Here is a 21378-nt window from a genome sequence, read left to right as displayed (position 1 = left end):
TAGTTAGGAATTTAGCCTCTTGATAGCCAGATTTGAATTTTAGCTGTACTAGTTTTTAAGTTTTTTTAATCTTGGACATGTAATTTAATTTCTTTATGCCTCAATTTATTCATTTGTAAGATGAGAATGGCTAAATGATATTTAAATTGTGAAGTTTAAATAATAAAGCATTTAAATCTTAGTATATATCCTGTACATAGTAAGTGCTTTATAAACATTAACTACTATTGCAGTAGTATTTGTTCCTGTTCTTCATTGTCATGTAAATTTAGGGCTATTTTCATGATGCTGTTTAGGAAAGCCCTTCTAAGTGTTTCTAGGGTTTTTTTGTTTGTTTGTTTTTATTTTAATAGCTTATCTCAATCATATTCTATCATATCATCTAGGTATTTTTTTTCCCTCCTGCCTAGCACTAATCAATGTGATTTTTTTTTTTGTTTTTATTTCCCTTAACTGGAATGTAAGCTTCATGGGATTAGGGGCCTTCTTTGTCTTGTTGCTTGTTATATCTCCAGTTTCTGGTGTAATACATGGACTACAATAGAAGCTCAGTAAATGTTTTGGGGGATGACATTAATTGCTACAGTAAGCTGTTCAGCGTATAGCTGAAAGGAGATGGTGGTGACTGCAGCTAGGTGTGGCGCGGTCTCCTTTAGATCCATTTTGTGGTCTTTTTCCAGGGCCCTGACCTGCTAGCTGTTGTTGATTTTGCCTGGAAGTATGTTCTCAGACTCAATTATTGTGGTCTTGTTTGGCAAATCATTGCAGTTTACCAAAGTGTGTCTTTTCTGGAACATTAGATCTTTAAAGTGATCTTCTAATGACCGTAATATCCCAATTCCACAGAACACACTTTGGGAAATGCAGAGTTAGTGTACTGCTGAAAGCCTCGTTTACCCTCACTCATTTCTTGCCTTGTAAAATGATATGGTCAGGAAAGTTAAAATGAAATAATATATGTGGCATACTTTGTGAACTCTATCTAGAGTGCCATAAAGCATGTAGTCAAGTGTTTAAGCCTTCTTTTATTAGTCACCATGTAGATGTATAGCCATTATCCTTGGACCTGAAGCCATTACATTTAGTGACTTTCCCTGCCTGCAGATCGTCACATTTTTCGTTGCTAACAGTCACAGTTCTTAGAGTTATTTTGTTCAATTCTGACAAACTTCTGTGCTCATGAAAGTACTTGACAGATACTTGATGCATTTAGAACTGAATGGATGACGAAGGCCTTGCTAGATAAAAGCTCACTGGTTCCATCTCTGATGTGGTCATCAGAGAAATGGGTTTTCAGAATTGTAACATTATACTTTTATCATCTAGCAAAGACATTAAGCATAAGCATAAACCATATCTTTGTGTCCCTGTACCTAGCACTGTATCTGGAGGTAATTAGCTTTCAGTATTTAATAACTAAACAAGACACTGAAACCATACACCATTCTTTCCTCATGCTCACATCACGGAATGGAGTCACTGTTTAGAGAGGGAATGTAAATTGGTACACTCAATCTGGAATATGCACCACAACTTTATAGTATGATTTAAGTAGGAGAAATGTAGGGAAAACATCTGCCTTCATGTCAGAAGTGAGGGAGTCAAACTTACTGGCTTTCTGTCTGTACTCTGCTTTACAATTGGATTTTAAATAACAGTTTTAACTAAAAATAGACACCAAGAAGAAGACATTTCTCTGATGTAAATATCCATTTCCTAGTCCTCACAGGAAATTCACTTAAATTTAAGGCATACAATTACATGGAGTATACCTTGCTTTTAAAAATTACTGTTGAATTACTGTCCTGTATTTAAAAAGACATGGATTCTGTTCATTTGTCTCCAGCTTAAGTAAAAAAATGGCATAATGATACCAAAATATTTTGTTCTTTTAAACACAATTGCTCAAAGGTATATTTAATGCTAATGTAGATTATATGGTGAAGATATGTTTCTTTAAATGAAAAGATAACATATAAAAACAATTCTAGGATATCAGTAGCAGTAACTATGATATATGTGCCTTTGATGTCATTATACCATATATCCTTTTGTATAGTTAAAATGGCTATTCTATGCATTTTGGTTTAATTGCTATAGGAAATGTTGTTATCCTTCATATTATGAAAAGTACTAGTTTTAGTCTTCCACCATGCAAAGACCTTTTTAAAACTAATCTTTTAAATATTATTTTCATGATAAATAATTTACCATTTATCTGTGGAAGAGAAATACTGCTTTTCTGCACACACTTGTGTATGTGTTCCAAAATTGTGTAATAAGATTTTTGGCTGTTAGAGTGACATGTGACTATAATGGTTTTCAGTAGAGTTTATTATTATAATATATTAGCAAAGAACCAAAATTTATAAAGATAGAAAGCTTTACAAGAAGTGCTAAGATCTTCATAATATTACCAGTTGCTTTGTTATGATTGTATTACTCTTAATTTTCTAGGATTGTGAAATTATGTCTAATTATTGACATGGGTGCAAGATATTGCATGAATACAGGGAACTCCAAATTCTTGATCGTGGCTATTTGTGGTACGTCCTGCCAGTCTACAAAGGGGAAGTTCAGCTGCCTCTGACATGTAGATGATGCAGTGGCCTGTTGCTGAACTAAAAATCAGCCGTTGCTTTAAATGACAGATTAGCAGCTCCCTCCTCCATAATCCCAAACTGCCATACCCAGACCTAGGTGTAAGTAGAAACTAAAAAGAGATGAGCCAAAGTTACTTCTTCAATATAGTCAGAAAAATGTGAAGAATATTGAAAAAGCAAATGTTGGGCATAAGTATATATAGCATTTTATGTTTCAGTTTGTGGTAAGAAGTTTTTCAAAGTACCTTTAACAATGGAAATACCTTTCTGCTATTTTCATTCCATCATTGGAATTAGCACTTAGAAACTATCCACTTAAGTGCTATTGAGTCTTCCGTTATTTCTTAACCACATTGTCCTTTATCTCAGTGCCTGTGAATTAGAGGTCTGTCTTTACATTTATTATAGTACTAGGTAAATAAGCATTTATGCCAACTGTAACATAAACAGAGATTCCGTGTACAATATGGATAATTATTTTTAGTCTGTTTCTGTTCACACTGTTAAATTACCTTGTTTTTGTTTATTTTCAACTCTTGAGTGTGTCTCAATGTCTACTATGCTTTATTTTTCTCTTCTGATTTCTGTTCTCTGCATACTAAATATTTTCTGGAGAAATGTACAAACTGGCTGAAACATCTGATTTAGCTTTAAGTGATTTGTTGTTGTCGTTTTGCTTTTAAATGTTGCCCAGGCTGGACTCAAACTTCTGGGCTCAAATGATTCTCCTGCCTCAGCCTCTAGAGTAGCTGAAACTATAGGCTGGTGGCACTGCAGCCAGCTTCCAAGTGGATCATTTATTGAAGTTCAGTAATATTAGAGTGGACCCTTGAACAACAGAAAGGTTAGAGGAGCCAGCGCCCCATGTAGTCAAAAATCCATGTATAACTTTTGACTCCCGCAAAACTTAACCACTAATAGTCTACTGTTGACCAGAGGTCTTACTGATAATATAAATAGTTGATTAACATATATTTCTTATATGTATTGTGTATTGTATTCTTACAATATAGTAAGCTATAGAAAAAGAAATGTTAAGAAATCATGAGGAAGAGAAAATGTATTTACTATTCCTTAAGTGGAAGTGGATCATCATAAGTGTCAATCCTTGTTGTCTTCATGTTGAGTAGGCTGAGGAGGAACAGGAAGGGTTGGTTTTGCTGCCTCAGGGTGGCAGAAGTGAAAGGAAAGACAGAAGAGGCAGGCACAGTATAACTTTACAGAAATACATTGTAATTTCTGTCTGGCTTTTTTGCTTTTTCATTTCTCTAAAAATGTTTCTATATCGTACCAATCCTCCCACTGTTAGTTTCAGTGCCTATATCATGGGAGGATCCCTGTCATAAAAGAAGTCAAAGCAGTCTTGGAGAATCCAACCCATTTGACAGATTGCCTAGTGTTACTTTGTTTTCTGACACTGCTTCTTCTTCCTCATTGTCTGGCACTGCTTTGGAAGCACTCATCTGCATCAGGTTGCCTCTGTTAATTCCTCTGGAGTGCTATCTGTTAGCTCTTATATTTCTGTAAGATCCATTTTTGAAACCCTTCACCCACCCAACCCCCAACCACCTTTTTTTTTTTTCTTTTCCATATCTACAATCTCTTTCATGATTTCCTTGGCTGACTCTCGTAAATCCTGTGAAGTCATGTGCAACATCTGGGCATAGTTTTCTCCAGCAGGTATTTTTTGTTTCAGGCTTGATGGCTTCCAAGGTATTTTTCTATAACAGCAATAATATCTTCAATGATGAAATGCTTCCAGACATTCATGACGTTCTCTCTATTGGTGTTCTCTTCTATTGAATTGACAGTCCCTTCCCTAGAGTATCGTGTGTAATGACCATTAAAGGTCCTTATACCCCCTGATCTAGATGCTGAATTAGAGATGTTGTGTTTGGGTCAAGTAGACCATTTTGACATCTTCAGTGTTGAACTCCTGGATCTGGGTGGCCAGGGGCATTGTCTAATATCAGAGGAACTTTAAAAGACAGTTCCTTACTGAGAAGGTACTTCCTGACTTCACAGACAAAGCATGGAAGGAACCAATCCAGAAAAAGGGTTTTTGTTATCTAGGGGTTTTTTTTTTTTTTTTTTTTTTGGCTTTTTATTTTTGTTTTTAACAACCAAAAAACTGGCAGCTGGTGTTTATTTTTTCCCTTTAAGGCTCAAGGGTTAACAGCTTCGTAGATAAGAGCAGTCCTGATCATAAACTTGACTGCATCTGCACAAAACAGTGGATGGAGTTAGCCTATCCTTTCCTGCCATAAATCCTGGTGCTTACTTCTCTTCTTTACTAATGTCTTGTGGCATTGTTTTTTCCCAAAATAGGGCACTTTCATCTGCATTAAAAAACCTGTTTTTAATGCAGTGCTAGGCACAGTGGTTCATACCTGTAATCCCAGCACTTTGGGAGGCTGAGGTGGGAGGATCACTTGAGCCCAGGAATTTGAGAACAGTCTGGGCAACATAGTGAGACCCCATCTCTACAAAAAATAAAAGAATTAGCCGTATGTGGTGGTATGCACCTGTGGTCTCAGTTTCCATCTCAGGAGGCTGAGATGAGAGGATTACACGAGCCCAGAAAGTTGAGGCTGCAGTGATCCAAAGTCATGCCGCAGCACTTCAGCCTGGGCAATAGAGTGAGATCCTGTCTCTCGCTCAAAAAAAAAAAAAAAAAAAAAAAAAGCTGGGCGTGGTGGCTTACGCCTGTAATCCCAACACTTTGGGAGGCCGAGGCGGGCGGATCACGAGGTCAGGAGTTCAAGACCAGCATGACCAACATGGTGAAACCCCGTCTCTACTAAAGAATACAAAAATTAGCCGGGTATGGTGGCACACGCCTGTAATCCCAGCTACTCAGGAGGCTGAGGCAGGAGAATCACTGGAACCCGGGAGGTGGAGGTTACAGTGAGCAAAGATTACACCACTGCATTCCAGCCTGGGTGACAGACTGAGACTCTGTCTCCAAAAAAAAAAAAAAAAAAAAAAAAAAAAAAACCAAACCAAAACACACACACACACACATGCACACAGACTGAGACTCTGTCTCAAAAAAAAAAAAAAAAAAAAAACCAAAACACACACACACGCACACGCACACGCACACACACACACACACACACACACACACCTGTTTAGGCAGATAACCTTTCTCCTGAATGATTTTCTTAATGGTGTCTGGAAACTCCCCTGCTGCCTTTTGGTTGGCAGTAGCTGCTGCTTCTGTTTTCTTGACGTTTTTAAGCCAAACCACTTTTTCAAATTATCGAACCATTCTTTGCTGGCATTCTCCAACTTTAAATCCTTTTTTTTTTTTTTTCCCTTTAAGTTGTTAATAGAAGTGGTGAGAGCAGACATTCTTCCCTTGTTCCTGCTCTTAGGAAGATACTATTTAGGCTTTCACCATTTCCTTTGATGTTAGCTTTAGGTCTTCTGTATATGCGATTTGCTAGATTGGCACAGTTCCCCTTATTTCCTGTTTGCTCAGTTTGTATCAGGAACGGATTTTAGATTTTATTTATTTACTTTTTTTTTCTGTGGAGATGACCAATTTTTGTTCATTTTTGGTCTGTTAATATGGTGAATTATACTGATCGATTTTTCTAATACTAAACCTTGTATTCTTGGGATAAATACCACTTGATCATGATTTCTAACATTGTATTTGATTTGCTAAAATTTTAAGAATTTTTTACGTTCATGAGGTACAGTTGTCTGTAGCTTTCTTGTAACATCTGTGTCTTGTTATCACAATAATGCTAGCCTCAATTGAGTGTTCTTTTCTTTTAGTTTTTCTACTTAAGAGTAGTTTACATACCGCAATTACAGTGTTGTAATATTCTGTTTTTCTGTGTACTATTGCCAGTGAGTTTTATACCTTCAGATGATTTCTTATTGCTGATTAGCATCCTCTTCTTTCTAATCAAAGTACTCCCTTTAGCATTTCTTGTAGGATAGGTCTGGTATTAATGAAATCTCTCAGTTTTTGTTTGTCTGGGAAAGTCTTGATTTCTACTTCATGTTTGAGGGATATTTTTGCTGAATATATTATTGTAGGGCAAAAGATTTTTTTCCTTCCTCACTTTATGTCATGCCTGTCTCTCCTGGCCTATAAGGCTCCCACCGAAAAGTCTGCTGTCAGATGTATTAGATCTCCAGTGTATGTTTTCTTTCCTCTTGCTGCTTAAAGGGTCCTTTATCCTTGACCTTTGGGAGTTTGAGTATTCAGTGTCTTGAGGTAGTCTTCTTTGGGTTAAATCTGCTGGTGTTTTGAATAAACTTTCTACCCCTGTCTCTTTTTCTACCTCCTCTTTAAGGCCAGTAACTCTTGGATTTGCCCTTTTGAGGCTTTTTTCTAGATCTTGCAGATGTGCTTGTTTTTTTAATTCTTTGTTTGTCTCCTGTTTTCAAATAGCGTGTCTTCAAGCTCACTCATTCTTTCTTCTGCTTGATCAGTTTTGCTATTAAGAGACTCTGATGTGCTCTTCAGTATGTCTGTTGCCTTTTCAACTGCAGAATTTCTGCTTGATTCTATTTAATTATTTCAGTGTCTTTGTGAAATTTATCTGATAGGATTCTGAATTCCTTCTCTGAGTTATCGTGAATTTTTTTTAGTTTCCTCCAAACAGCTCTTTTGAAGTCTCTTTCTAAAAGGTCATATATCTTGGTTTCTCCAGGATTGGCCCCTGGTGTCTTTTTTATTTTATTTTTTTAGACAGGCTCTCACTCTGTCACCCAGGCTGTAGTGCAGTGGCATGATCTTGGCTCACTGCAACTTCTACCTCCTAGGCACAGGTGATCCTCCCACCTCAGCCTCCCAAATAGATGGGACCACAGGTGCACACCACTGCAGCTGGCTAATGTTTGTATTTTTTGTAGACACGGCATTTCAACATGTTGTCCAGACTGGTCTTGAATTCCTGGGCTCAAGTAGTCTGCCTGCCTCGGCCTCCCAAAGTGTTGGGATTACTGGTGTGGGCATTGTGCCCGGCCTTGGTATCTTATTTAGTTTGTTTGGTGAGGTCATGTTTTCTTGGATGGTCTTGATGCTTATGGGTGTTTGTTCGTGTCTGGGCATTGAAGAGTTCGTTATTTCTTGTAGTCTTTCTAGTCTGGGGTTGTTTGTACTTGTCTTTCTTGGGAAGGCCTTGCAGATATTCAGAAGGACTTGGATTTTGTAATCTAAGCTGTACCTGCAGTAAGGGGAAACCCAAGCCCGGTAACACTGTAGTTCTTGCAGAGTTGTAGAGTTACGTCCTTGGTGGGCTTCAATAAGATCCAAAAGAATTCCCTGTATTATAGGCAGTCTCTTATTCTCTTCCTTTACTTTTTCCTAAATAAACGGCATTTCTCTCTCTGTTCTGAGCTGCCTGGAGCTGGGGGAGGGGTGACACAAGGTCCTCTGTGGCCACCAGTACCGGGACTGTGCTAGGTCAGACCAGAAGCCAGCACAGCACTGGGTCTTGCCCAACACCCGCTGTGTCCCCTGCCTGGCTACTGCCTATGTTTGCTCAAGACCCTCGGTATCTATAACCAGCAGGTGGTGAAGCCAGCCAGGCTTTGTATCCTTCCCTTCAGGTTGAGGAGTTCCTCTAGGCCCCAGGTGAGTCCAGAGATGCCATCTGGGAGTCAGGGACTGGAGTTAGAAACCTCAGAAATCGGCCGGGCGCAGTGGCTCACACCTGTAATCCCAGCACTTTGGGAGGCTAAGGCTGGTAGATCACCGGAGGTCAGGAGTTCAAGACCAGCCTGACCAACATGGAGAAACCCTGTCTCCACTAAAAATACAAATTAGCCACGTTTGGTGGTGCAAGCCTATAATCCCAGCTACTTAGGAAGCTGAGGCAGTAGAATCGCTTGAACCCAGGAGGCAGAGGTTGCGGTGAGCCGAGATTGTGCCGTTGTGCCGTTGCACTCCAGCCTGGGCAACAAGAGCGAAACTCCATCTCAAAAAAAAGAAACCTCAGAAATCTTCCTGGTGTTTTATTCTACTGTGGCTGAGCTGGTACTCAAACCATGAAATGCGGTCTTTCCCACTCCTCCCTCCCCTTTCCACAGGCAGAGGATCCTCACCCATTGGCCACCACCACTACAGGCCCATGGGGAGTACTGTCAGGCTGCTGCTGATGTTCACTTAAGACCCAAGGGTTCTCCAGTCAGCTTGTGGGAGTGCTGCCAGGCCTAGGACTCACCATTCAGGGCAGTGGGCTCCCTTCTGCCCCAGCGCAGGTCCAGAAATGCTGTCCAAGAGCCAAGGCCTGGAATCAGGGACTCCAAGAGCCCACTTGGTGCTCTACCCCACTGTGGCTGAGCTGGTACCTAAGGTGAAAGACAAAGTCCCCTTTATTCTTCTCTCTGCTTTTCTCAGGCAGAAGGAGTCTTTCACTGTAGCTACCACAGCTGGACATGTGCTGGTTTTCACTTGAAGCCAGCACATGTCAGAGTCTCTCCCAGGACCCACAGCATACTACCTGGGTTTTGCTGCTTGTTATTCAGGGTCCAAGGGCTCTTTAGTCAGCAGGTACTGGATCCTGCCTGAACTGGGTTCTTCCCTTCAAGGCAGCTGGTTCCTTTCTGGCCCAGGGTGTGTCTAGAATATTATCTGGGAGCCAGGGCCTGGAATGGGTGCTTCACAATCCTAACTGGTCCCCTATCCTAGTGTGGTTGAGCTGGTATCCAAGATGCAAATCAGAGTCCTCTTCACTCTTCCTTCTCTTCTCCTCAAGCAGAAGAAAGGGATCTTTTGTGGAATCACTAGCTGGGGTTAGGGGAGGGGTGGCACAAGCACTCCCTTAGCTGCCCTGGCTGGTGTCATAATAGCTTGCATGTCTCCCAAGTCCACTGGCTCCAAGCCCCACCCAGCCATATGACTTTGTCTAAGAGTTGCAGTCCTTGTGGCCTAGACTGCCTTTCAGGTTTATTGAGGGCTCCAGAGTGCTTCAGCCCATGGTGGGGAGGCTTGCCAGAACTCAAGTTCTGTTGGGACAGGCACTTCCCTTCTGGCTAGGGCTGATCTAAATGTTCCCTCCATGGGTGGGTGTCCGCTGAGTTCAGTGCAAAGTCTCACAATCACTGTGCTTTCCCTCCCCCAAGCACACACATTCTGTGTGCCACATGGCCACTGTGAGTGGATGGGGGATGGTTGGCATTGGCAATTCAAGACTGCCTTTCCTACCATCTTCAGTGCCTCTTTCAGTGATATGAAGTTAAAACCAGGTACTTTGAGTGCACATCTGAGTTTTGGTTCTTATAAAGGTGCTTTTTGTGTGTGGATAGTTACTAAATTTGGTGTTCCTGCTGGGTGTTGGTGGGTGGAGTCTTCTGTTCAGCCCTCTTGCTCTGCCCCATCTTGATTCTTCTCATTTTTCTGAAAGAGTTTGTGTAGAATATTTTCTTCCTTCTGTGTTTGGTGGAATTTATCAGCGAAGCCATCTGAGTCTGGAGGCTTTATTATTGGACATTTTAATCTATAGATTGAGTTTCTTTTAGAAATATAGGGCTATTTAGTTTATTTCTTTAATGGGATTTGGTAGTTTGTGTCTTTCAAAGAATTTATTCTTTCATCCAAGTTGAAATTTAGTGGCATAAAATTATTTATAATATTTTCTCATCCTTTTAATATCTGTACAATCTGTAGTGATGTCATGTCTCTCCTTCCCAACATGGTAAATTTGTGTCTTCTCTCTTTTTTTTTTTCTTTTTTGGACTGCCTTTTTTTCTGATTACTTTGGCTAGAAGTTTATCTTCTTACAGGTAATAGAGCCTAAATTTTATTGATTTTTCTCAAAGATGCAATTTTTGGTTTAATGGATTTTTCTTTACTGTTTTCTGTTCTATTTAATTGATTTATACTCTAATCTTATTTTCTTTCTTCTGCTTGTTTGAGGTTCATTGGCCATTTGCCTTACTTTAGTTTCTTTTTTTTTTTTTTTTTTTTTGAGACGGAGTCTTGCTCTGTTGTCCAGGCCGGAGTGCAGTGGCCAGATCTCAGCTCACTGCAAGCTCCGCTTCCCGGGTTTACGCCATTCTCCTGCCTCAGCCTCCCAAGCAGCTGGGACTACAGGCGCCCGCCACCTTGCCCAGCTACTTTTTTGTATTTTTTAGTAGAGACGGGGTTTCACCATGTTAGCCAGGGTGGTCTCGATCTCCTGACCTCGTGATTTGCCCGTCTCGGCCTCCCAAAGTGCTGAGATTACAGGCTTGAGCCACCGCGCCTGGCTGCTTTAGTTTCTTAAGGTGGAAACTGAAGTGACTGATTTCCTGTTTACTTTTTCTTCCTTATATGAGCATTTGTCGCTGTGTTTCCTTCTAAGTACTATTTTAACTGCGTATCACAAATTTTGATATATTTCTCTTTATAAGCAATTTGATTATGATATGTCTTAATGTAGCTTTCTGCACATTTCTCTTGCTGGGAGTTCATTAAGGTTCTTGGAGGTGTAGGTTTATGGTTTTCATCAAAATTGGAAAAAATTTGGCAATTAATCAAAAAAATTTTGCTCTTTACCTGTTTCTTAGTCTATTTGAAGTTGTCCCACAACTAACTGATACTCTCTGTTCATTTTTTCCAGACAGAAAAAAGACTAGTTTCTATTACCGTTTTTTTCAAGTTCTCTAATCTTTTCTTCTGTGGTGTCTGATCTGCTGTTATTCTATCCGTTGTATTTTAATCTCAGTTATTTTAGTTTTCATGTATTAATATGATTTGGGTTTTTTTCATATTCCGTGTTTCTGTTTAAATGGCTTAGTCTTTACTTCTTGCACATATGGAATGTAGTTATAATAGCTAGTTTAATGTCTCTGTCTACTAATTCTATTTTTGAATCTGTTTTATTGATTTTTCTTCTTATGGGTTGTATTTTCTTACTTTTTTACATGATTAGTAATTTCTATTGTATTTCAGACATTGTGAATTTTACTTTATGCCCTGGATATTTTTGTATTCCTGTTAGTATTTTAGGGCTTTTTTCTGTGGTGCAGTGAAATTACTTTAGAAACAGATTGTTGTATTTATTTGTTTTTTCTGAGGTAGGGTCACACTCCTGTCACCCAGGCTGGCGTGCAGTAGTGCCATCTTGGCTCACTGCAGCCTCAACCTCTCCTGCTCAAGCAAAACGCCCACCTGAGTGCCCCAAATAGCTGAGACTACAGGCATGGGCCACCATGCCTGGCTATTTTTTTGTATTTTTTGTAGAGACGGGTTTCGCCATGTCACCCAGGCTGGTCTCAAACTCCTCAGCTCAAGCGATCCACTTGCCTTGGCCTCCCAAAGTGCTAGGATTACAGGTATGAACCACAGTGCCGGGCCTTGCAAATTATTATTTTGAAGCTCCGTTAGATGGGAACAGAGCAGCTGGCAGCCTAGAGCTAATTTTCCCCAATGCTAAGACAGTATTCTTCTGAGTATCCTACCTGGTGTCTCTTAAATTATGAAGTTTTCCAGTCTGGCTGATGAGAGCATGAACTATTCCCAACACTTAGATATCTTTGGTAATTGTTCTCTCTCTTCCTTTCTGGTGGCTCTGCTCTAGGCCTTGTGCATTTATTTCCTCAAGGAATGGGGATTGGTATTGAGCTGAAATTTTGAGATGAAGATGGACACCCCCCTCCCTTTCCTGTCTGTATAGTTCTCTCTGTTTTGGTACTCTGTCCTACAAATTCTGGCTTTCTTCGTTTTCCTGTATTCTTAGCTTCATCTTCTCAATTTAGGATGACCATCAGGCTTCATCTGGGTTCCGTTGCCCTGCACTGAGGCCTGGAAACTGTCTCTAGAATATACGCCGGGACAATTGTGAAGTTCTGTAGGATTTTATTTTTCTTTTTTAAGGAATCACTGTAGTGTGCTGACTGATGTTTCATATCTAAAGACTGTTATATGTTTTGTTCATTTTTAAAGCTTTTTCTTAGGTGAAAGGGTATAGCTGCTTTCTGCTACTGTATTTTGGCCAGATACCTTTGTTTTGGAAGCTAAAAATTACTGTATTACTCATATAGTTAAAGACGAAATTACAGTGAAAATTATACAGTATCTATTTTGATGAAAAACGATTAAAGCTATAGATATAAATAAAGCAGGACTTCCAGTCGTAATTTATAATAATAAATTCATTTATTTAAAAAATAAAATGATTAAGTGTAAACACCAAGGAATTAAAAAAAGAGCAAACTCGTAGGCACTGGAAATGTAAATAATAAGGAGGAACAGGAACTAAATGAAGGGGAAGACAGAGAGGGGGGATCAATAAAACCCAAGCTCAACATTTGAAAAGATCTGTAAAAAAGAAAAACCTGGTAAGAACACCCAAGAAATAAAAGAGAAGGCATAAATATTATTTGTTAATTATTATTGCAAATATAAAGAGAGCATACCCACTAATTTAGCAGTGCTTTAAAAGATAATATTATGAGCAAGTTACGCTAATAAATGTGAAAGCTTCGATGCATGGATGGTGGAGTCAAGACTGGAGACTGTAGTATTCCAGAGAAGAGATTATGGTGGCCTGAACTCCAGGGCACTAGTAATAGAAACAGATAAGTTAAAAACGTACAACAGACATTTATAATTCCATGAATGGAGGGATGGGAGGGTTAAGGTGTTGGGTTACAGGGTTCTCCCTTGGGCACTTGCAAGGTGTTGAGTGGTGTCACTACAGCTAAGGAATAGCAGGGTTTTGGGGGGGGGATTAATTTGAGGTACATGGGTGTCGGTAGCATTGTCTAGTTGGTTATATGGGTCTGAGCTTACTGAAGTCTGGGTAAATTGTCTTATAAACTTACCAGCTTGTTTTTCTTTTTGTGAGCGTGCCTTTAAATGTTTCCAGAAATATAAAATACCCTCTTTTAAAACCACATTAAACCCTCCCCCATATAAATATTATGTACCCGGCTAGATCTTAGATATGAGAACAAAGATCCTACTTAAACAGCAGTCTCTTGTAATAAACACTAAAATGTATGCTTGTAACAGGAGCCCTTAACTTTTTGGCATAGTTTCTATGTAAGAACTCAGATTTCTCTGAGTGATATGGCTGTGGCTTAGATTCTGATTCTCTAAAAGTCATTGCCAGGCTTGTCTGACCCTGCTGCTAGGTAGCTAGGCAGGCTTCACTAAAATATAGCCTCAAATCCTTTCATTTAACTACCTAAGTTCCTAAAATACTTGAAAATGAGCTGCACTCATTTATGTTACTGAGGTGCTACATGCAGACTTTTGTCTTCCTCTTGACTTAAACAAAACTCCAAGTCGCCTCAAAGGTGGAAATGAGATTTGTTTTTATTTTGTTAAAGAGATGTGATGTGTATTGGAAATTGCCTTTCCCCTTAGGCTTTCATTCCTTGACTGGATTGGAGGCTGCTGCACACTACCTTAAGCCTGACAGTTTTAGCATAATCCTAGCCTAACCTGCACTGAACTGGCTGTTACTAAAAGCGTTTGTCTGTGTCGTCTGAAGTATTTACTGCCTGTCACAAGTGGTACTCTTCTTGCTGACTTCTTAGTGACATATAAAGTACAACTATAGCTTGAACAAGGTAAACAATGTGGCTTTTTGTTACATAGTACAACATAAATTGTCAAAGCATAGTACATTCTTTAGTTTTAATTGATAGATTGGAAATTTAGTATGAGCATGTTGACAGGTGTGATTGCATTTGTGATGTTTATGTTTCGCACAATTCTTCTTCCTCTTCTTTTTTTAAGGAGAGAGTCTTGCTTTGTCTCTCAGGCTGGAGTGCAATGGCATGATATCCGCTCACTGCAACCTCCGCCTCCTGGGTTCAAGCAATTCTCCTGCCTCAGCCTCCCGAGTAGCTGGGGCTATAGGTGTGCACCACCACACCTGGCTAATTTTCATATTTTTTGGTAGAGACAGGGTTTCACCATGTTGGCCAGGCTAGTCTGGAACTCTTGACCTCAAGTGATCCACCCACCTCGGCCTCCCAAAGTGCTGGGATTACAGGCGTGAGCCACCATGCCCAGCCAATTATCATTATTAATTATTCCTGGAACTATCAAAGGAAAGGCTTACACCATGGTTTAGTAAATTTTTTGGGCCAAATCTTAACCATGCCACCAATTTCTTATCTTTTTATTTCAAATTTAATTAATTTATAATTTTAATAAAAAATGCATTTATTTACATGATTCAAAATGCAAAGTGCTGTTTTTAAAAAGTATCCCCTGAGAAGTCTTGTTCCCTCCCATCCCCGTCTGTCCCTTCTCCTTAGTTCATTATATGTATTACTATATTTTTATTAATTTCTGTTTATTCCTTTAGACTTTATGCAAAAGGCTAATTCAAGTGTATATTCTTATTTCCACCTCCTTTGACTCAAGATAACATACTAATACTTTGCACCCTGGTTTCTTTATTTTTATTCCATGGAGCTCTCTCTTTGTATCAGTCAATACATAAAGACCTTCCTTATCTTTTTTCTTCTTTTTTTACTGTATAGTATTCATTTGTTGGTATATGCTGTAGTTTATTCAACCAGTCCTCCTTTTGCACTTGAATTTGTTCAGTCTTTTGCTATTACAGGCAATTTCATAGTGATTAACCTTGTACATGTGTATTTCATATGTATGTGGGTTTCCTGATGTTTTTGTTTCCTAGAAGGGTGTTTGCTAGGTGAAAGGGTACATGCATCTGTAATTTTGATTGATATTATTGGATTCCCTTTATATACATCTTGCATTTTGCATTTCAGCAGCAATATATGAAGGTCCTTGGAATGCCCTCCTTTTCCTACAGCTTGACAAGTGGTTGGACTTAAATCAGATTTTGCCAACCTGATAAGAAACACTATCTCATTGTATAGTTTTTGTTTGCATTTCTGTTTTCAGCTTATCATATGTTCAAGGGCCATTTGTATTTCTTTTCTTTTTCACATACTTGTCCGTTTTTCCGTTGGATTATCTCCTCTAAGAATTATTTATATGTGTGTATTTCCGGACTTTGTATTTTGTCCCACTGGTCTGTCTATTCATTTGCCACTCGTATACTTTTAGTTGTTGAGGCCATATAAAATTATGTTGTTAGAGCTGTTTTCTCATTGCTTCTCATTTTCATAGTTTTCCTGGCAATTACTGCTTGTTTATTTTTCAATAAGATCTTTAGAATCAGCCTTTCTAAGTTCCTGGAGGAAAAAAATGGATACTTTTATTGGGTTTGTATAAATTATAATACCTTAAGAAGAATTGATACCTTTATGATGTTTAGCCTCTCTAAGAATATGATTATAACTTTCTCTTCATTCAATTCTACTTTCATTTGTTTAAAGGGTTTTAAAGTTTTCTTTAAGTTTGCACATTACTAAGTGAAAATATACAAATATTTAGTTGCTGTTGGAAATGAAGTCTTTATATCTTCTGCTGTTGTTTGTATAATATGTTGTATATATGAAGACTATTGATCTTTGTATATTCTTTTTATAGGTTACTAGCTTACTGAATTCTCTTACGTTTGTAGTCACTAATTCTTAATATTGTTTTAAAGCACATTTTATGGAGTTGGTGAGTACTATATAGGATTTTTTTTTTTTTTAATACCGAAGTCTTGGTTGAGAGACTATTACACGGTGTATCCATTTTTACTGGTTTAGATATGTAGCATGATGAACCTCAGCAAGTTTAAAAAGAATCATTTCTTTATTTTGACTTGAAATTTCAAGTTTTTTAATTGATGAAAAGTTGTCATTGATTGTGGCAAGGGGGATGTGAAATCCAACCATTTATTGGTATGTGTTACGACTTAGCTAAGTCTAATAATAGTCAGTACATACTACTAAATCATTCAAAAGCAAATGGTCTTTTAGATCAAGTAATAGATCTCTTAAATTGAGATGTATTTACCTTAGATAGTAAGAATGACTCTTTGGTCTCTTATAAGAGGTGAAGAGAGATGCTGTTTCTGGGTTAGTATTTTTGCTAAAATTATTTTATGAGAAGCACTTACTTTCATATGTTAAAAATTTGGAACTTGAAGTTAAAGCACATTGTCTTGAGTAAAAAATATTGGTAGAAGTTCAGAAATGTAAACTGAATTGTCTTTTATCTTATTTTACCTAAGTGGACTATGGAATCTTAAGCTATTAGTATACAACTACTTGTAGGCCAGGTGTAGTGGCTCACACCTATAATCCCAACACTTCGTGAGGCCAAGGTGGGAGGATCACTTGAGGCCAGGAGTTTGAGACCAGCCTGGGCAACATAGTGAGACCCCATTTCTACATTTAAAAATTAGCCAGGTGTGGTGGTGCATGCTTGTAGTTCCAACTGCTCCGGAGTCCGAGGCAGGAAGATTGCTTGAACCCAGCAGTTCAGAGGCTGCAGTGAGCTATGATGATGCCATTACATTCCAGCTGGTGCAACAGAGTGAGATCTTGTCTCAAAACAGACAAACAAAAACCCCCCAAAACCAAATTTGTATTTCCCTTCTCCTTTTCCTGATATTTGAATATTTAAGTATACATATATTCTCCATAATGAACGCTGTATCTATCATCCTGAACTTTTTAACCGCTCTGGTCTTTTGTATACTAAAGCTTTCAGGCTTTAAATAAAGCATATATATCAAAATGCTTTGAAGAGTAATTGAAATCTCAGTTTCTCCCCTTCCTTTTAACTAAACAGATGGAAAGAATTATTTGATAGTGTTTCCCAGAGCCCTTAATAATGTAGCATATTTGAGTGTCTGACTCTTTGAATAATGAGTGTGAGAAAATTGAAAAATGAAATGTAGAGTGCTACAGTGGGTTTTAGTAAACAAAGTTTTGTTATGTCACAGTAAATGGTAATGGATAAATAGGATAATAGGAGTGTCTTATATTTGGGAAATTACATTCATTCCAAAAGAACAAAGGCAGTAAGCAGGAAGACAAATTAGTTAACCCTAATAGTGAGAAAGGGAGCTGATAGTTTAGCCTCATGAGGTCAAATTATGTAATTTCTCTATTGTATAAGAGAAGAGTTTCAGAAGCATTCCATTTTCTTTTTCAGATTAAAAAGAAGCCAGCATTATCAGATAGTGGAAAAGCTTATTAATACTTGCTGTGTAGCCTGAATAAAACCATTATTTAAAAAATGTGTGTGTGTGTACGTGCATGTAGGTTGTTTGGTACAATCCACTTTTTATATACTTGCTTAGATTTGTCAGCAGCAAGCTATGTTGCTTAATTCCTCTGGTAATTTTTATACAGCAAAGCCCTTTGCAGGTGGGTTTCTTGCACATTATGATATTAGTACTTCATTATGAGTTGGTGTTATCTCTTGAGTGGAAACAATGGCATCCATCTCTTTTTTTTTTTTTTTAATTAAACTGGATGTTAGAATGCTGGAAGGTTGTTTAATTTCATCAGTGTGTATCTGAACTAGTATTTTATCTGGTCTTAAAAATAATTGCTGTCATAGTGGAATCATTCTTTCGTTCCATTTTTGTTTCAGATGTTAAGAGTTAAATTGTGATTTTCCTATTTCTGGAAGAATAATTAGAGAGTTTGATGGATTCAGATTCCTTCTGTTACACAGGAAAGCCCCTTTCCAGGCCAGTCTCAAGAAACTGTGGGAGGAGGATATAGCACTGACAAAGGGTGATAGAAACTCATTATTATCAAAGATCTAGTTGCTGCCAGGCCTTTTTCTGTTTAGTCTTATCCTTGGCATCATAACCACATTCTGCCTATCTTATTCCCTGAAGTGGCCCTCTTCGTTTTTCCATAATCTGGTCTTACATTTCTTTTTCCTGTCCATCTGGCCAAGCTCTTTTATAACTTATTTGTGCATATGCTGTTTTGATACTTGGCTGACTAAGTGAGCTCAGGTCCGGCTCTGTGGAGAGGAATTGCTCTCCTCCACTATCACCCCTTCCTTTGAGGACTGTTCTAGACACCTCTGGATTAAAAGCACAACAGAAAACATAGCTATTTATTCTTGGAAATAATTACTTAAGCAAAAAATAATGTGACCCTTGTCAATTTTTGTTCTGGAGAACCACAATCTGGAAAACCTGGGATAAAGTAGAATTTTAAACCATTTCTCTCCATTCCCTTTAAGTGACCTGTCCTCATTTGAGGCTTGCTGTAGTGTAGCGTGTCCTTAGAAGTTGTTGTGCCTTTCCCTGGCTCTTCCTTAATGTTTCTCCCAAGATTACTATAATGTAACTGAAGTAAAGGTCCAGAAGTAACAGAAGCAAATGAAATGTTGTTGAAGGGTCTTGGGAACAGGAGACATGTGAAAACAGTGGTATTCATATTGGTCATTCTCTTGTAGTAGGCATATTTTTAGTGAGAGGAGTAATGGTAGAAAAATTTTTATAAAGCACAACAAAAGCTTCTAATATTGCTAGGAGTGCTTTGTAAGAGTAATGTTCAAAGCCTTGATGGAGCTTAGTTATAAATAAAGTTAATTTACTTTGAAATTTTGTATCATGAAAAAGCATATGTATGTCCTTCTCATTTCACTGATTTTAATGAAAGATGTACAACTGACCCTTGAACAACACAGGCTTGAACCTGAACTACACACGTCCACATATGCAGATTTTTTTCAACCAAACTTGGTGTTTGTGTAATGTGAAACCCATGTATATATGGCTGACTTTTCATATACACAGGTTCTGCAGGGCCTGCTATGGGACTTGAGCAAGTGTGGATTCTGGTATGCTCAAGGGTCCTGGAACCAGTCTGCTGCATATACCAAAGGTCAAGTGCAGATCCAGCCCTCAAATAATAGGCACAAATTCTAGAAATTGGTTCATTCACCCCAGATTTAAACATAAGTGATCTTAGAAAATGTAGTTTGGTGCTCGCTTTGGGAGCACATATACTAAAATTGGAATGATACAGAGAAGATTAGCATGGGCCCTGCACAAAAATTATTTTAAAAAATTAAAATTTTAAAAAATGAAGTTTGCTATACATAGCTTTTAAAAAAAATGGATAGATTGTAATGACTACAGGTAAAAATGGGATTCTGAAATGGATAGGTTCTAAGTTTTATGACTGATACATTTGAAAAGTATATTCTCTTGTAAGATGGAAATTATCTTAAGTAAAAGGCTTCTAAGGAGATAAGAGATTTTATTGGGTAGAATATGTTGTGTTTTTATAATATACTTAATCTGGACTACTATCAGCTTTGTAAACGTTCTGTTTATTTTACATATTTGCCACCAGTTTGTACATTTTTGTGTTTTATTCTCTACATTCACAGGTGAAGTCCTCAGTGATTTAATGAAAACATTTTCTAATGAACTCACTTATCAGTTTCTCCAAACAAATTGGAAGTAGGGATGCTGTACACACAGTCAGTAAGAAATAACCACTAACAGCCTGATGAGAGAGAGGGAGAAAACCAAAATGCCTCAAGTTAAGTAAGCAGAACAGTCCAGATTTACTTAGAGAAGTGGTTCTTAACCTTATGGACACCTGTCTTAGTCCATTTTATGCTGTTATAATGGAATACCTGAGACTGGGTAATTTATAAAGATCACAAATTTATTTGGCTCACAGTTTTGGAGGCTGGAAAGTCCAAGAGCATGGCGATGGCATCTGGTGAGGGCCTTTGTACTGTGTCATCCCATGGCAGAAAGTGGAAGGGTAAGGGTGGAAGATCGAGAGAGCAGAAGGGAGCCAAACTCACTTTTATAACCAACTCAGTCTCAAGATAAACAACCTGCTTCCTCAGAAATGACATTAATTCATTCTCTGGCCTCATGACCCAGTCACCCCACCTGCCAATACTGTTACATTGGGGATTCCGTTTCCAACACATGAGCTTTAAGGGACCCATTCAGACCATAATGACACCTAATGGAGTCGGTAAACATTTTTCTCAGCAAGAAGTATAAAGATGTATCAGTTTGTTTTCAGTGTCAGGAACTCTTGGGCTCACCGAAGCCCAGCCTTGGGCCCCAGGCTAAAAACGTGATTTAGTATAGGAGCAAATAGCTTTATGTGTCTAATTTAAGAGCGTCACTTTGGGATGCTTTGTAGATAATTTATATAATAGGCAATATTGAGTTAACAGAAAATGTTAAATTTTGTACCACACACTTAATAAGCGTACAATGTTTCTTTTTTGAATTAAAAAATATGCATTTTTCACTTAACATTTATCCCATTATCTGGAAAACTTAGTCTTCATTCCCCAGGGATACTGCTTAGAGAAGTGATATTCTGCATTTGCATTAAATAAGCTTCACTGTAATTTTTTTTGTTGTTTTTTTTGTATTTTTTTGAGGCAGAGTGTCGCTCTATTGCCAGGCTGGAGTGGAGTGGCGCGATCTCGGCTCACTGCAACCTCCATCTCCCGGATTCAAGCCATTCTCCTACCTCAGCCTCCTGAGTAGCTGGGACTATAGGCACATGCCACCATGCCCAGCTAATTTTTGTATTTTTAGTAAAGGCAGAGTTTCACCATGTTGGCCAGGATGGTCTCCATCTCTTGACCTCGTGATCTGCCCGCCTCAGCCTCTCAAAGTGCTAGGATTACAGGCATGTGCCACTGCGCCTGGCCCACTTTGACATTTTAATCAGTGATGTCCAGGAGACTTTTTGTACTAGTGAGATTATGAGCATCTCTTCCCAACTCCATGTTCTGAAATGCCAGGTTGGTAAGTTGTGATCTGCCTTGGTGGGAGTGTTTACACCACGAAAATGTTACAAATCAATGCTCATTCTGCCTTCATTCCCCCAAACTGTGTTTTTAAACATTTACCAGCACACAACTGATTTTAATTACTCATTCAGCAAACATATTTTGATCACCTGTTGTCTTTCA

The 21378-nt window shown here is 38.5% G+C and overlaps 1 protein-coding gene and 1 pseudogene across 8 annotated transcripts in view; both read left to right on the top strand.

The window, feature by feature from the left end:
* LOC105464888 (mitogen-activated protein kinase kinase kinase kinase 3) overlaps window positions 1-21378 on the top strand; it is a 187300-nt gene that overhangs the window by 24517 nt on the left and 141405 nt on the right. The window lies entirely within an intron of this gene.
* Window positions 19399-19495, top strand: LOC112423775 (U6 spliceosomal RNA; annotated as a pseudogene).

This window comes from Macaca nemestrina, chromosome 13 (assembly GCF_043159975.1).
Source record: "Macaca nemestrina isolate mMacNem1 chromosome 13, mMacNem.hap1, whole genome shotgun sequence".
Lineage (NCBI taxonomy): Eukaryota > Metazoa > Chordata > Mammalia > Primates > Cercopithecidae > Macaca > Macaca nemestrina.
The sequence above is the reverse complement of the archived record's forward strand: the minus strand, read 5'-3'. Positions and strand labels throughout refer to the sequence as shown.